The sequence below is a fragment of the Capsicum annuum genome, chromosome 11 (assembly GCF_002878395.1).
Source record: "Capsicum annuum cultivar UCD-10X-F1 chromosome 11, UCD10Xv1.1, whole genome shotgun sequence".
In the NCBI taxonomy this organism is placed as follows: Eukaryota; Viridiplantae; Streptophyta; class Magnoliopsida; order Solanales; family Solanaceae; genus Capsicum; species Capsicum annuum.
This window is the reverse complement of record NC_061121.1, coordinates 192669152-192681716: the sequence shown is the minus strand read 5'-3', so window position 1 is coordinate 192681716 and position 12565 is coordinate 192669152.

The window sequence follows — 12565 nt, the reverse complement described above, 5'->3', positions numbered from 1 at the left end:
GGCGGTGCTGCCTATTTTGAGACACTATCTCCATTAAAAATATCATTACTTCTTAACTGAGTATCGAATTAAGGAAAAATTGGTATCATTGGAAAGCTGAGTCAATTATCTAAACATTGATAGGTCTAGAGCTTGAAAATTCTACATGTACCAAGATTTATTCATTTTGAAGCTAATCCTTGACATTCAATAACTCCCATATTATGCAAATGATCACGACAATTTATTAAGAAATCAAAAGCATCCTCGAACTTGCTGCCTTGGAATGCTAGGGACTTCATCTCTATGAACTTAAAAAATGGCCTATGCTTATCATCAGTCATCTTTGGTCAAAGTACCAGTTGGGGAGTTGGTAATACACCCCTATTTTAGAGCTTGCATCTATCCTTGGTGTTACAATAGTGGCATGCTGTATGGCATAGGAAGATCTAATAGAATCACTAGAGTATATCGAGTTTCAATCAAGATACCCAAGAACCCCAACACCTTTTGAATCACCTCTATAGACAAAGGCACATGAGATACACCATCTGATGATGGCACCATATTCTTTGGAGCTATCATCTCTTCTTCCTCAACTACCTTCTTTTTATCCTGAGCATAGCCTAGAGCATGTTTTAGTAGGAAAACGAAGACAATATCTTTCCTTTTGATCTCCCGAAATCCAGTGTCCCACCTTTAACAAGTGATACTTTACATCCTCTACTTCTTTCTCTGCCTCTATCTCGAGGCCTGCCCAAACTATAGCCCCAATGGCTGGTGTTGTGTTGTAATTACTGCTCTGGTGGAATAAGTATTCACTATCTATGAACAAGAGTAAAGGGAATCAATTTGGATCGCCATATATAAATTGGAATAAAGTAATATCACAAAAAAAGAAATGAAGGAATTCATTCTTTCCCATAATCTCCTAAATAAAAGTATAGATTTTTACATACCATTTGACAGGAAATCTACTAGAATTGTTATTATATGATGAGAACGATGAACAAAATACTTTGATACTATCTCTGTTACGATCCAATCAACCCTGACAAGCACCTACCCTAACCTATGATAGGAGAATCATACTAGTCTCACCATTTATCATGTGAGGATTTCTCTCTCATTATTATTATATAAATTCTCATACATTAAACAAGTGCAAAAAGGATGTTTATTAAATAATTTAAAATACCCATCTAAAAATATCAATATTTAAAATATTACTACGAAAAACTCTACTTATTACATCTTTGGGACCTAATGTCATCGTAAAAGAACATCTACGACAACTATGTTTGAAAAAATAACAATAATATTTTAAAAACATAACAAAGGAATCGGCATTGTACCAAAACAAGGAACATTAACATCATAAGAAAATCTGAAGGTAGCCTGGGCATGGTGCTCACTTTCAAAATCAGATTTGAACTGCTAACTAGAGCCAAGGTCGCATGTCAAATGTTGGAAGATGTTCTGCACTCAAAAAAAGAAATGTAAAGGTAGCATCAGTACATCAACAAGTACTGGTAAGCATCATCGTCTAACTAACTCAACAATGTAGAAGTAAGCAATCCAAACAAGTATAAAAGTGATCATAATATAACTCATAACCAATGATATCATTCAATTAAAAACTTTATTTATCATCACATAATTACAACCCACAAGTTCATTTACATAGTCTAACACTTAGGGATCATTTGGTAGAGGCATAAGATCAATGCAAAATATAGTGTATTAATAATGTTTGCATTAATAATGCTTGTATTAGTTATGCTTGTATTAGTTATGTATGTATTATTTCTTATATAGTGTTTGATTTGATATATAAGAAAAACTATATCTTACATAATTTCTATAAAAGAAATATTTGTTTATAAAAATACCCTTCTTTGATTTTGTACACTTTTTTACAACAAATTTTTCTTGCCATCGCAAATATAATTAGTATTGTTGAACTAGTACATAGAGGTTTCGTACTAATTGCAAGACCTTTATCTTTGCGTATAAAATATTACACCAACGGATTAACATAGTCGAAACAAAAATAAAATATAAGACGTAAAACTAAAAAATAGTCTCCATTTTTTTAATCTCTTTAAAGACCCCCGAAGCAAAGCAAAATTATGTAACAATTATTTAAATCAATTATTCATTATTGTAGATTAAAATGGTGGGAAAAATTTATGAAATATTTTGAAAAAATTCACTATTGCAAATTAAAATGGCGGGAAAAGGAATGATGAAATATTTTGAGAGGGAAATTGAGGGGTATTAAGGTCATTTAATAAGTTAATGCATGTATTAAAGACATTGCATTACTATTACATAGAAAATGGGTGGTATTAGTAATACACACCTTAATACACAATAGAGTGTATAACTAATGCTTGCATTGGTTATACATAGACTTAAAATTGTACCAAACAAGGTATTCATAACACACATTAATTAATAATGTATTATTTTTGCTAATACACTCTACCAAACGACCCCTTAATTATTTTCATCAACAACTCATCATCATGTATAATCATCGTAAGGCATCCAATGCATATGTATAATTGTATGTATGCATGATATGCATATCATATCTTACCCTTATCAACCTCATCATCAATATCACATCATATCAATATGGTACCCAACCCATTTTTTCAACTTATAACATTCATAACGGCATGGTACCCAATCCATAATCACAATATATCATATCATATCTGTACCGACTTAGCAACCGACTAATTATTTCAGCATTTCATCACGATACAAGTGAAATGCAATGCAGTCATTAAATCATAAGTCATATTAGAAGGCAATTATAAATGTCAAGTTCACAAATTAGCACAAAGCGAAGAAAGTCGAAGTGCTACAACAAAATCATAGCCTACCTCACATTCTTTGTTCAAAGTTACCTTTAAGCCACACTTTTGCTTGTGCAATCTCGGTCCTGATCTATATTTACAAGAATATATACTTATTTTAGTAATTCATCCCTTTTTAACTATTGGGGGTCAAAAATCACTGATTTTATCCATAAACGTGCCCTACTTTATCATTTTAAGGCTTTCTATATCTTAAACCTTATGAATTTTACTTGAATTAGAACAAACACTCATAATTCTTGAATCCTAGGATCATCATGTATATAAATTATATAGTCAAACCACTTCTCATCATTTCCCATCAACTAGGGTTAAACCCCAATTTTCATCTTTAATTTTTTTTCTAGTGATTTTGAAGGTTAAACAAAGTAAATTCAAGTATAGAATATAATTTCTTAACTTTAAAGATAAAAAAAAATTGACAAACCCAATAAATATTGGTTGCCCAAAGCCTTACTGCATTTTTTGAAAAGAGGGGAATAAAAATATTTTCTAGTTTTGAATAATAAATTTTGCTTATGCGCTACCACTGTTGTGGATAATTACTACTGCAGTGGTTAAATTACCGCTGCAGCGATTTACGCCATGTTTTTTTGGAGGCCACTGTTGTGGTTCCTGTGACCACTGTAGCTGTTCTAGACAAAAACTCAGTACCTCTACTTAGTTTTTAACATTTCACAATACACACCACAAATTTTGACATCATGAGCCAAACCCTCTATGATAAATGTTATACCAAAGTTTTATAACTCTGTTTTAGGTGTCAGATATTACTACAACTTTCTATACTCATTGGCTATCAAGTTCTTACATCAAATTCTTCTACTATTAATTCCACTAATATCAAATTTCGTTTGACTACCACATACTCAAAAATAAGTCGAACCTAAAGTAACACTAAATTTCTCAAAAATTACCCAAGGAGAGTTTTGATGCAAATTTTCCTTTTATTACACCGTAATGAAATTTGGATCGTTAATATTCATATGATGGATCTAAGATAAATGAATTGATTATCATATAAATTGACATAAATTGATTAATTCAATCTAAAATTAATGAAGAATCAATCAAAATTTATAACGAAACTCATCCATAATTAATACATGTTTCCAAATTGATGAACAATCAATAAAAAAAATGAGGAAGAATCACCTCCTAAATTTATGTATGCTGCAAAATTTATAAACAATCAATCGTAAAATAAGAAATAAACACCTTTGAATTTGACGAAACAATGGAAAAGGGTAAAGCTTTGCTAGTAAATTAATCCTAAAACTAGAAATTTTGAGAGATATTGTATCAGAGAGAAATATTCTCCATTATATTTTTGCCATTGTTGAATGTGAAGAAGTCATTGGTTGGGTAGTCCTCCATTTTTGAATTTTTTTCTATAAATAGAAAATGGGTTACTTTTTTGTGAACATTTTATTTTTCAATATATAATTGAAATTGTTTCATTTTTTTGTATTTTTCACTATTCTTTTCTTCAACTTCAAATCAAGTTATTCAATCAATACAACACCAAATCACCTCCACACCGTTGTAAACTTAAATTTAATTTCTCAAATATATTTTTAAAGTTATTTGCAAAATACTCTCTTGGTCTAGACCATATACTTTGAAATTAAATTAGAACCACAATTTCAAGAATATTTTTAAATATCATTAATCAAATAAGTGGATTACTATATCATATTTCCTTAAACTTCAATAGTTGAAAGCAATTCTAAATTTAATATTCAAGGTTGCAACTTTAATTGAGTTTCAAAATATTCTTAAGATTTTTAAGCTCATATATTTAAACATCCATTCATGCATAAATGTGAATATCTAGACGAGAGAGCTAGTCAATCCCATCTTGTAGTAAGTGACATGAGGGCCATAGTTAGTGATCTCATACTATATGTTCTATTATTTATTGGGGAGATAAATTGATGTTCCCCTATACATATTGATAGATCCTCATTTATGCAGGGTCATTATATGACAAACTCTTTTATTCAAAAAAGCTATTTCCTTAAAATAACTCAGTTTTTAATTCATTTATCAATTTAAAATATTGGTTATCAACTTATATAAGTCTTTAGACTCTATATTCCATATTCTTGCAAACCTTCTATCTACCTCCGTTCCACCTTCCCTACTATAAATCCATTTGGCAGCCCTTTTATTCCCTCTACTCCACCTCTAATTCCACCTTTTTCCACTAGAAATCCCTTTAGACTGATTTTTGGCAACTATTTTATTCCCTCTCATCCACATGCTATTCGACCTTCTTCCAATAAAAACCCTTTAGACTTACCTCTACACCTTCTTACCTATATACTTTTATATGTTCCTCAACTCTTCTTTCAGATTCTAATATCTCAGAGGTTTGTATCGTTGCTTCTCAAATGCATGAACCTCAACATTACTAGCATTCAATTTCAAATCTTTCTTGGTAAGAAGCAATGCAAGAGGGATTTCAAGTCTGTAATGAAAATTATACTTGGTTTATTATTCCACTTCCTCCATTTAAAAAGGCAATGCCTTATAAATAGGTTTATAAGACCAAGCAACTTGTTGATGGCACTATAGGAAGGTACAAAGTTAGGTTGGTCATTAAGGTGATACCCAAAAAGAGGGGATTACTTTTAGACTTTCTTCGTTCTTGTCAAGCTTACTACAATGAAATATTTATTATCCTTTGCTATGAAAATGGTCTGAATTATTTTTCAATTGGATGTATTAAATGTCTTCCTCCATGATAATTTATTGAGAAAGTATATATAAAAATTTCTCTTCCACTTGAGGTTAGTTATTATTTTTCTTCTACCTCAATATTGGTTTTAAGATTTAGAAAACTCCTTTTTAAGCTTACATAGGCTTTCTGACAATGGTTTTCTATATTTTATGAAGCTTTGTTGTATAGATTCTGCATTTCTATCAACAACGACGACTTCTTATTCCCTTCTCTTCCTTGTTATTTATGTGGATAATATTTTATTAGTTGGGGATGATCTTTATAAGATGCAATCTCATCAAATCTTTCTGGACTATCTATTAGAAATCAAGGATTTTTGTTTTTCTCTCTATTTTTGGGATTGGATATGTTTCAATTCTTATAATGAGTTTTAGATTATTTTATATTTTGATCATTTTACCCCTTTTCTGGTTGTCTTATAGAATTTTTTAGTTACACGAGTATATGGAATGATTCCTAAAGTGTCTGAGAGATTTTTATATAAAAAAAAATTATTTTTAAAAGGTTTTGGATGTTATCGTTGACTTTAGTGAATATTATGAGATTTGAGCATCTGATGAAAATTCTTTTAGTTATATCATCTTGAAAATGTTGATTTCAAATTATTAGCTTACATAGTTTGGTCTTCAAGGCTCCACTATAATTTTAACTATTTGAGTGAGAAACTAGTTTTGATTGCCTAAAGTGGTTTTTGGGTGAACCATGTTGATAACAACCTCCACTAGTGATTTTGATGGTTCATTTGAGTTTGTAGCATCAAATTTAGCTTAGTAGCATCATTATATTATCTCATAAGGTCCTAATCAATCTCGAGAATCCAATTAGGACATTTTTCATCCCTCGGTGACTGTTCATGCAGGCACTGGTGTAACTGATTTTCCTTCTTTGCATTTGCAACCCTCTCATTACGTATGTAGAGAAAGAACTTGTTGTTCTTCATGAGAGGAATAATGGGGTTGTGAATGTAAAAATTTTAGCTAGGATCCGATTGAAGCTAATGCTTTACCATTGTGACTAATCCATCGCGATCATTATAGTTCTGGACTAGTTGCTTTTATGAATACCAATGGGGTGTCGAGAATAAAATTAATGCATTATTCACTAGAATAGTATAAATAGCCCATTCATGGTCTTAAACCTCATTTCCTATAGTTTTCAAGCTTGAGAACACAATTTTAGGGGAATCTAAAATGGAATTTAACATCGTACATTTGGGTAAGTGTCTAAACTTTTATTTTATCACTATCTATTGATTTAATTGTGAAATTATCTTCATATTATGGATTTTAAACTTGAGATTTTAGAGATTTTCTGATAAAGTAAAATTGATATGTTAGTGATTTCTAACTTGATTTCAACTTTTTTTATGGGATTTTAGATTTGAAATCCTTAGATTATGGATAAAATAATTTTTTACTAAATTTTTGGATTTGCACCTTTATTCTTGGTTTTGATCTTTGGACTGAGTTTTTGTGCCCAAACTAAAATATATCAATATGGACATTTTGTACTTGGAGTTGCTTATGTACTCATGATATCTGAGTCTTGAGAATTATTATGTTGTTTACATTGTGTTATGGGATATGTAGATTCATTATGTTTAGTAATTTTTTATTGTGTTGGACTACACTTCATTACCTTATCTTTATTCACCTTATTTCTATGGTTAATTTAGGCTCACCAACCATGGTATGGGTACGGGTAGATATCATTATTATCTTATGGATTTTGGACTTTACAAGTTGGTGTCAGAGCACAAGGTTCACCAGTCTCATGTGCACAAGAATAAACGTATAGTAGATTCTTGCGAATCAATATGTTGACTTCTATATATATCTTTTGGGTGCTATGTGACATTTTTAATAAAGTTCTCTATTTTTGGTTCCTTATTAAGCATTGTATTTCAAATATTGTATTCTAAATTGATATTTCACTCTTTATACACAAATGATGAGGACTCAATTAGGTGCTTTTAATGATATTGATCTAAAATGTACTATTAAGACCCCATTCTCAGTTGAGAAAGTTGTCGCAGGAGTGATAGAGGTAGAGTTAAAGCTTTTGGAATGGCTCAGCTTGTAGATTTTCCAGGGAGGCATCTCCTGAGCGAGTGATTGAGCATGTTGATGCAACTTATCAATTAGAAGATGTGGGATCAACTCAAGACCCTCAGGGATTCATTACTATTCCAATTCTGTAGGATGTTGTAATTTGACTTTTGAGCCATTAGGATGGTATATCTCAGTCAGGCACTCTACCTGGTACCCTAGATAATTCTCTAACTAGAGAAGGTGCTTAGAAACTAAGACATGTATCAATTCAGGGATTTCTAACTTTCGAGGCACATCCAGTTGTAGTTGTGGCTCTACAATTTCATCTTTTACCAACCAAACTTATTATTCTTTTGGTGGTCATGGACCAAAAATGTTATCTAATGTGTAGAAAAGTTTAGCGAGGTTCATGAGATCGGTTTCTCCAAATTTTAGTGATGAGAATGAGAAGGATTATTATGAGTTCTTAATTATCATGGTGTGAATTATACAACCCTTTAGTTGGTTAGAGTAACCAAGTAGTGGTTGAGATCTTTTGAGGGCTATAGGTATGTTGGCTCCCCTAATTTGACATGGACTCAACTTTTGGAGATCTTTCCCTAGAGGTTGATATGACCAAAAAGTACTTGATCATATTATAATAGGCATATAGAGATTATTGTACACCAAATAGCATTAAAAGTTTTGGCTTCAGAAGATGAACCGTCTAATTTTTTTCATCTGGAGAACTTATTCGATTGTTATGAGTTAACGAATGCGGTTGTTTTGTCTTTTTAGATTTATACTCTACTTTGAGTAAAGATCTGCCCGATTTAGATTTGTATATATATGACAAATGCTCCCATTAAAATTTTTGCTTGTATTTTTTTTAGCTTTATTTTATACAAGTATTTATTAGAGTTGATATAACTATGCTTGACAATTAGGATCGTTTACAAAGAAAGAAATATGAATAACAATCATAGATATCTTACATGGGTTTTGTGTTTCCCACCATAATTTGGAAAATAAATATTTAAATGCCCTTTAAAAGTAAGTAAATAGATCCAAAATATATAAAATATTGTTAATCCTAAATTCAAAAGAGAGTAATTGGGTTCTCCCAATAAGTAAAAGGTGTAGTATGTCTGAGTCAAACTGGGGTTCACATGAGTGGATGAATAAAGGTATGTGTCCTTTTATTTCAGAGACAGGTTGAGAAATATGTTTAATGCATTAGAACATGGATCTCTGTATATTGCTAAGTATGAGGCTCATTTTCATGCCTTGTTTAGTCATGCCATGGATAGTATTTTGATAAAATATGAGTGAATCAAAATGTTTGTGAAGAGCTTGACTACTACTCTTTAATTAGATAAGGCTTAGTAGTTGTTCCTTTAAGATCATCGTGGATCGTATTAATAGGGTAAATTTTATTTGTTGTAAGGCTTAAAGTGGTAATGGTAAGAGGTTCCACATACAGGGTGGTTTTAGTTATTAGTCATAATAAGGTAGGGTGTCTTCGGGAAGACGTCCTTAGGGCTATCATAATATTTTCGTTTAGACAACTTTTCAAGTTTTAGATAGTGGGTTTTTAGGCCTTGAGGCTTCAAGTGGTCAGAGGTCAGTTCATACAAGTATAGAATATTGTTTTGATTTTTCAGGTCGTGGGGGTGGTCTATTTTTTTTGCACCCCAAAAATGTGATTTTACTATTGCACGATGTAATAAATATGATAATCTTTGGCACATAGTGCATAATTAATGCAAACATGTCTTGAATCCTCCACATCAAAGATTACGACTTTTGATTTACAAGGCACCAACACCTCCAGCCATAGAGGGTGCACAAAATGATATAGATAGTTCTCAAGGTACAAGGAGTAGATCTTAGAGTTCTTGTAGTGGTGGATAATAATTTCCTTAGTACAAAAGCAGATATAGATAGTGTTATACATTTCTAGAGTGACTTAAAGTAAAGGCCTCTGATGCTATTAGCACAATTATCATCTCAATTTGCGATCATCCTTGTTTAGTGTTGTTTGATGTAAAGACAGTATTCTATTATATGTCTGCATATTTTTCTTTTGATATTTATTCTATATGTGAGTCCTTTGCAACACCTATTCGTGTTTCCATAATAGTGGTTGATTCCTTATTGGTGGATTTTGCTGATCCTGTCTGGTGTCTTTTAGGGAAGAATACTTGAATAGATTTGATTATTCTTTATATGTTTGATTACAATGTTATTTTTTGCATAGAATGGTTGTTACTTGTAATGTTATCTTAGATTTCCATGCAAAGACTATAACACTAGTTATGCCTGATGTACCAAGGTTATAGTGGAAAGGTACTCCTAGTTTGTATCCTCAGGAGGTTATGTCCTTTTTTGTGCTCCTCGAATAGTTGAGAAGGGGTACAATATTGATTGGGTTGTATTCCCAATACCAGTATTGATTTGGCTAATTTGTAGTCTGTGAGAGTTGTTAGAGAGTTCATGTACCTGTTTCATATAATTTTTTATATTCCTCAAGATAGAGACATAAATTTTACTAATTTATTGGAATTCAGAGCTAATCCTATTTTTTTCTCTTTATACAATATACCAAGTGGATTTGGAAGAGAAATTGCAAGATTTGTTGAGTAAGATATTTTTTAGGCTAAGTGCTTTATCGTGGAGTACTTCTATCGTATTTATTAAGAAGAAAGATGGGACTATCCATATTTATACCAGTTATTATAAGTTGAATAAAGTTACCATAAAGAAATAGTATACTCTTCCTTATATTAATGATTTATTTGACCAACTTCAGGGCTTGATAATATTCTCTAAAATCAACTTGTGGCCAGGGTATCATCACCTGAAGATTAGACCTTTCAAGTTTTAAAGATGACTTTGAGGATGCGGTATAGTTATTTTGGGTTCTTATTATGTCTTTTGGGCTGACTAATTCCTCGATGACATTTGTAAAGTTGATAAACAAAGTACTTAGCCTTATGTAATTCATTTATGACTATGTTCATCCAAGATTTATTGGTGTATTTAATAGTAAGGTGAAGTATATGCGGTATTTTAAGATGCATTTTCTCGAGGAGGGTTCTGGATTCATAGAGTATTATGATGCTTCTATAGTAGCTTTGGATAATTTATTAATGCAACAAGATAAAGTGGTAGTTTTTGCCTCTAGACAATTAAAGACTCACGAGAAGAACTACCCTACTTAAGACTTAGAGTTAGTGGTGGTTTTTTTCTTGTTGAAGTCATGATATCATTATTTGTATGGAGTTTATTTTGAGATTTTCAATGATAATCAAAGTCTTTGGTATTCTTCAATTAGCAGGACCTTTATGTAAGATAACATAAATGATTGGAGTTGCTTAATGATTATTATCTCACTATTCTTTATAGTTTAGACATGGGTAATATGGTGACATACGCCTTAAATCTAAAAGGGATAAGCATGGAGAGTTTGGATTATCTTATGATGGATAAGAGACCATTGGCCCTTGACATTGAGTCTTTGGCTATCCAGTCCATTTAACTTCATATTTCATTACCCAAGTATGTTTTAGCTTGTGTTGATACTAGATCCAAGTTATTAAAGTAGATTTAGGCTCAATAGTTTGATGATAAAAAGTTGAGGATGACTCAGGATGAGGTTTAAGTGGAAAGGTAATGGACAATATTTCTTTATCTTGAGGATGTCTTGATGATTGGGGGTCTAGTTTGTATACAAAGAGTTGGTGATTTGTTCAGTCTAATTTTATAGGAGGCTCATAATTTAGGTTTTCTATCCATCAAGGAGCAGCTAATATATTTCATAATTTGAAAAAGTACTACAGATGGTGTGGGATAAAGAAGAATATTGTAAATTTTATGGCCAAGTGTCTTAATTTCTATCATCTAAAGCCTGAGCACTAGTGATGAGGTAGTTCACTTTAGTAGATGCCTATACCTGAGTGGCAATAAAAGAAGATTACAATGGTTTCATTGTTGGCTTGCTTCAGACTTCGGGGAGATTTGGTTCTATTTAGGTGATTGTTGATAGGTTGATGAAATTAGTACACTTTGCAACTGTGAAAATGATCGATAATGCAAAAAATTTTTGGCCAAGATCTACATTGAAGAGATAGTTCATTTTCTTGGAGTTACTATTTCCATAATTTCTAATACAGGTACTCACTTTACCTCAAATTTTTAGATTTCTATTGAGGGAATTTGGGCACTCAACTTGAGATGAGTTTAAAATTTCACCCTCAAATGAATGTCTTGTTGAAGAAGGCTATTCAAGTGTTAGAGCATGTGCTTTGGGCTTATGTATTGGATTTTGGTGGTTATTAGGACCTGTTCTTGCCATTAGTTGAGTTCACCTATAATAATAATTACTATTCCAACATCCAGATGGTGTCTTTTTATAGTTTGTATGGGAGGAGGTATAGATTCCATATGCGATAGTTCAATTACTTCAAGGATAAGACTTAGACTACTGATTTGGTGAGATACTGTATGGATAGGGTGAGACTAATCTAGAATAGGATCGTGGCAACCCAAAGTAGTCTAAAGAGCTACACTAAGCAGTAGGTCTGTGGCATAGAGTTCATAAAGGGTAAGCTGATTTTATTAAAAGTGTCTCCCATAAATGGTGTGATAAGTTTTAGAAAGAAAGGGGGATTATTTTGAGATTTATTAGGCCTTTTGAGATTCATGAAAGGGTTTGGGTGGTCAATGGTTTGGCCTTACCACCAAGCCTGTCACCTGTTCGTTCGGTGTTTCATGTTTTGATGTTAAAGTGATACCGTCCTGATAATTCTCATATGGTCTAGGGAGTTTTAATTATTTTAGACCATGATTTGACCTTTTAGGTTTAGTGGAGATATCATCTTATTGAGGAGGCTATATAAAAGATTAAGTTCGACATG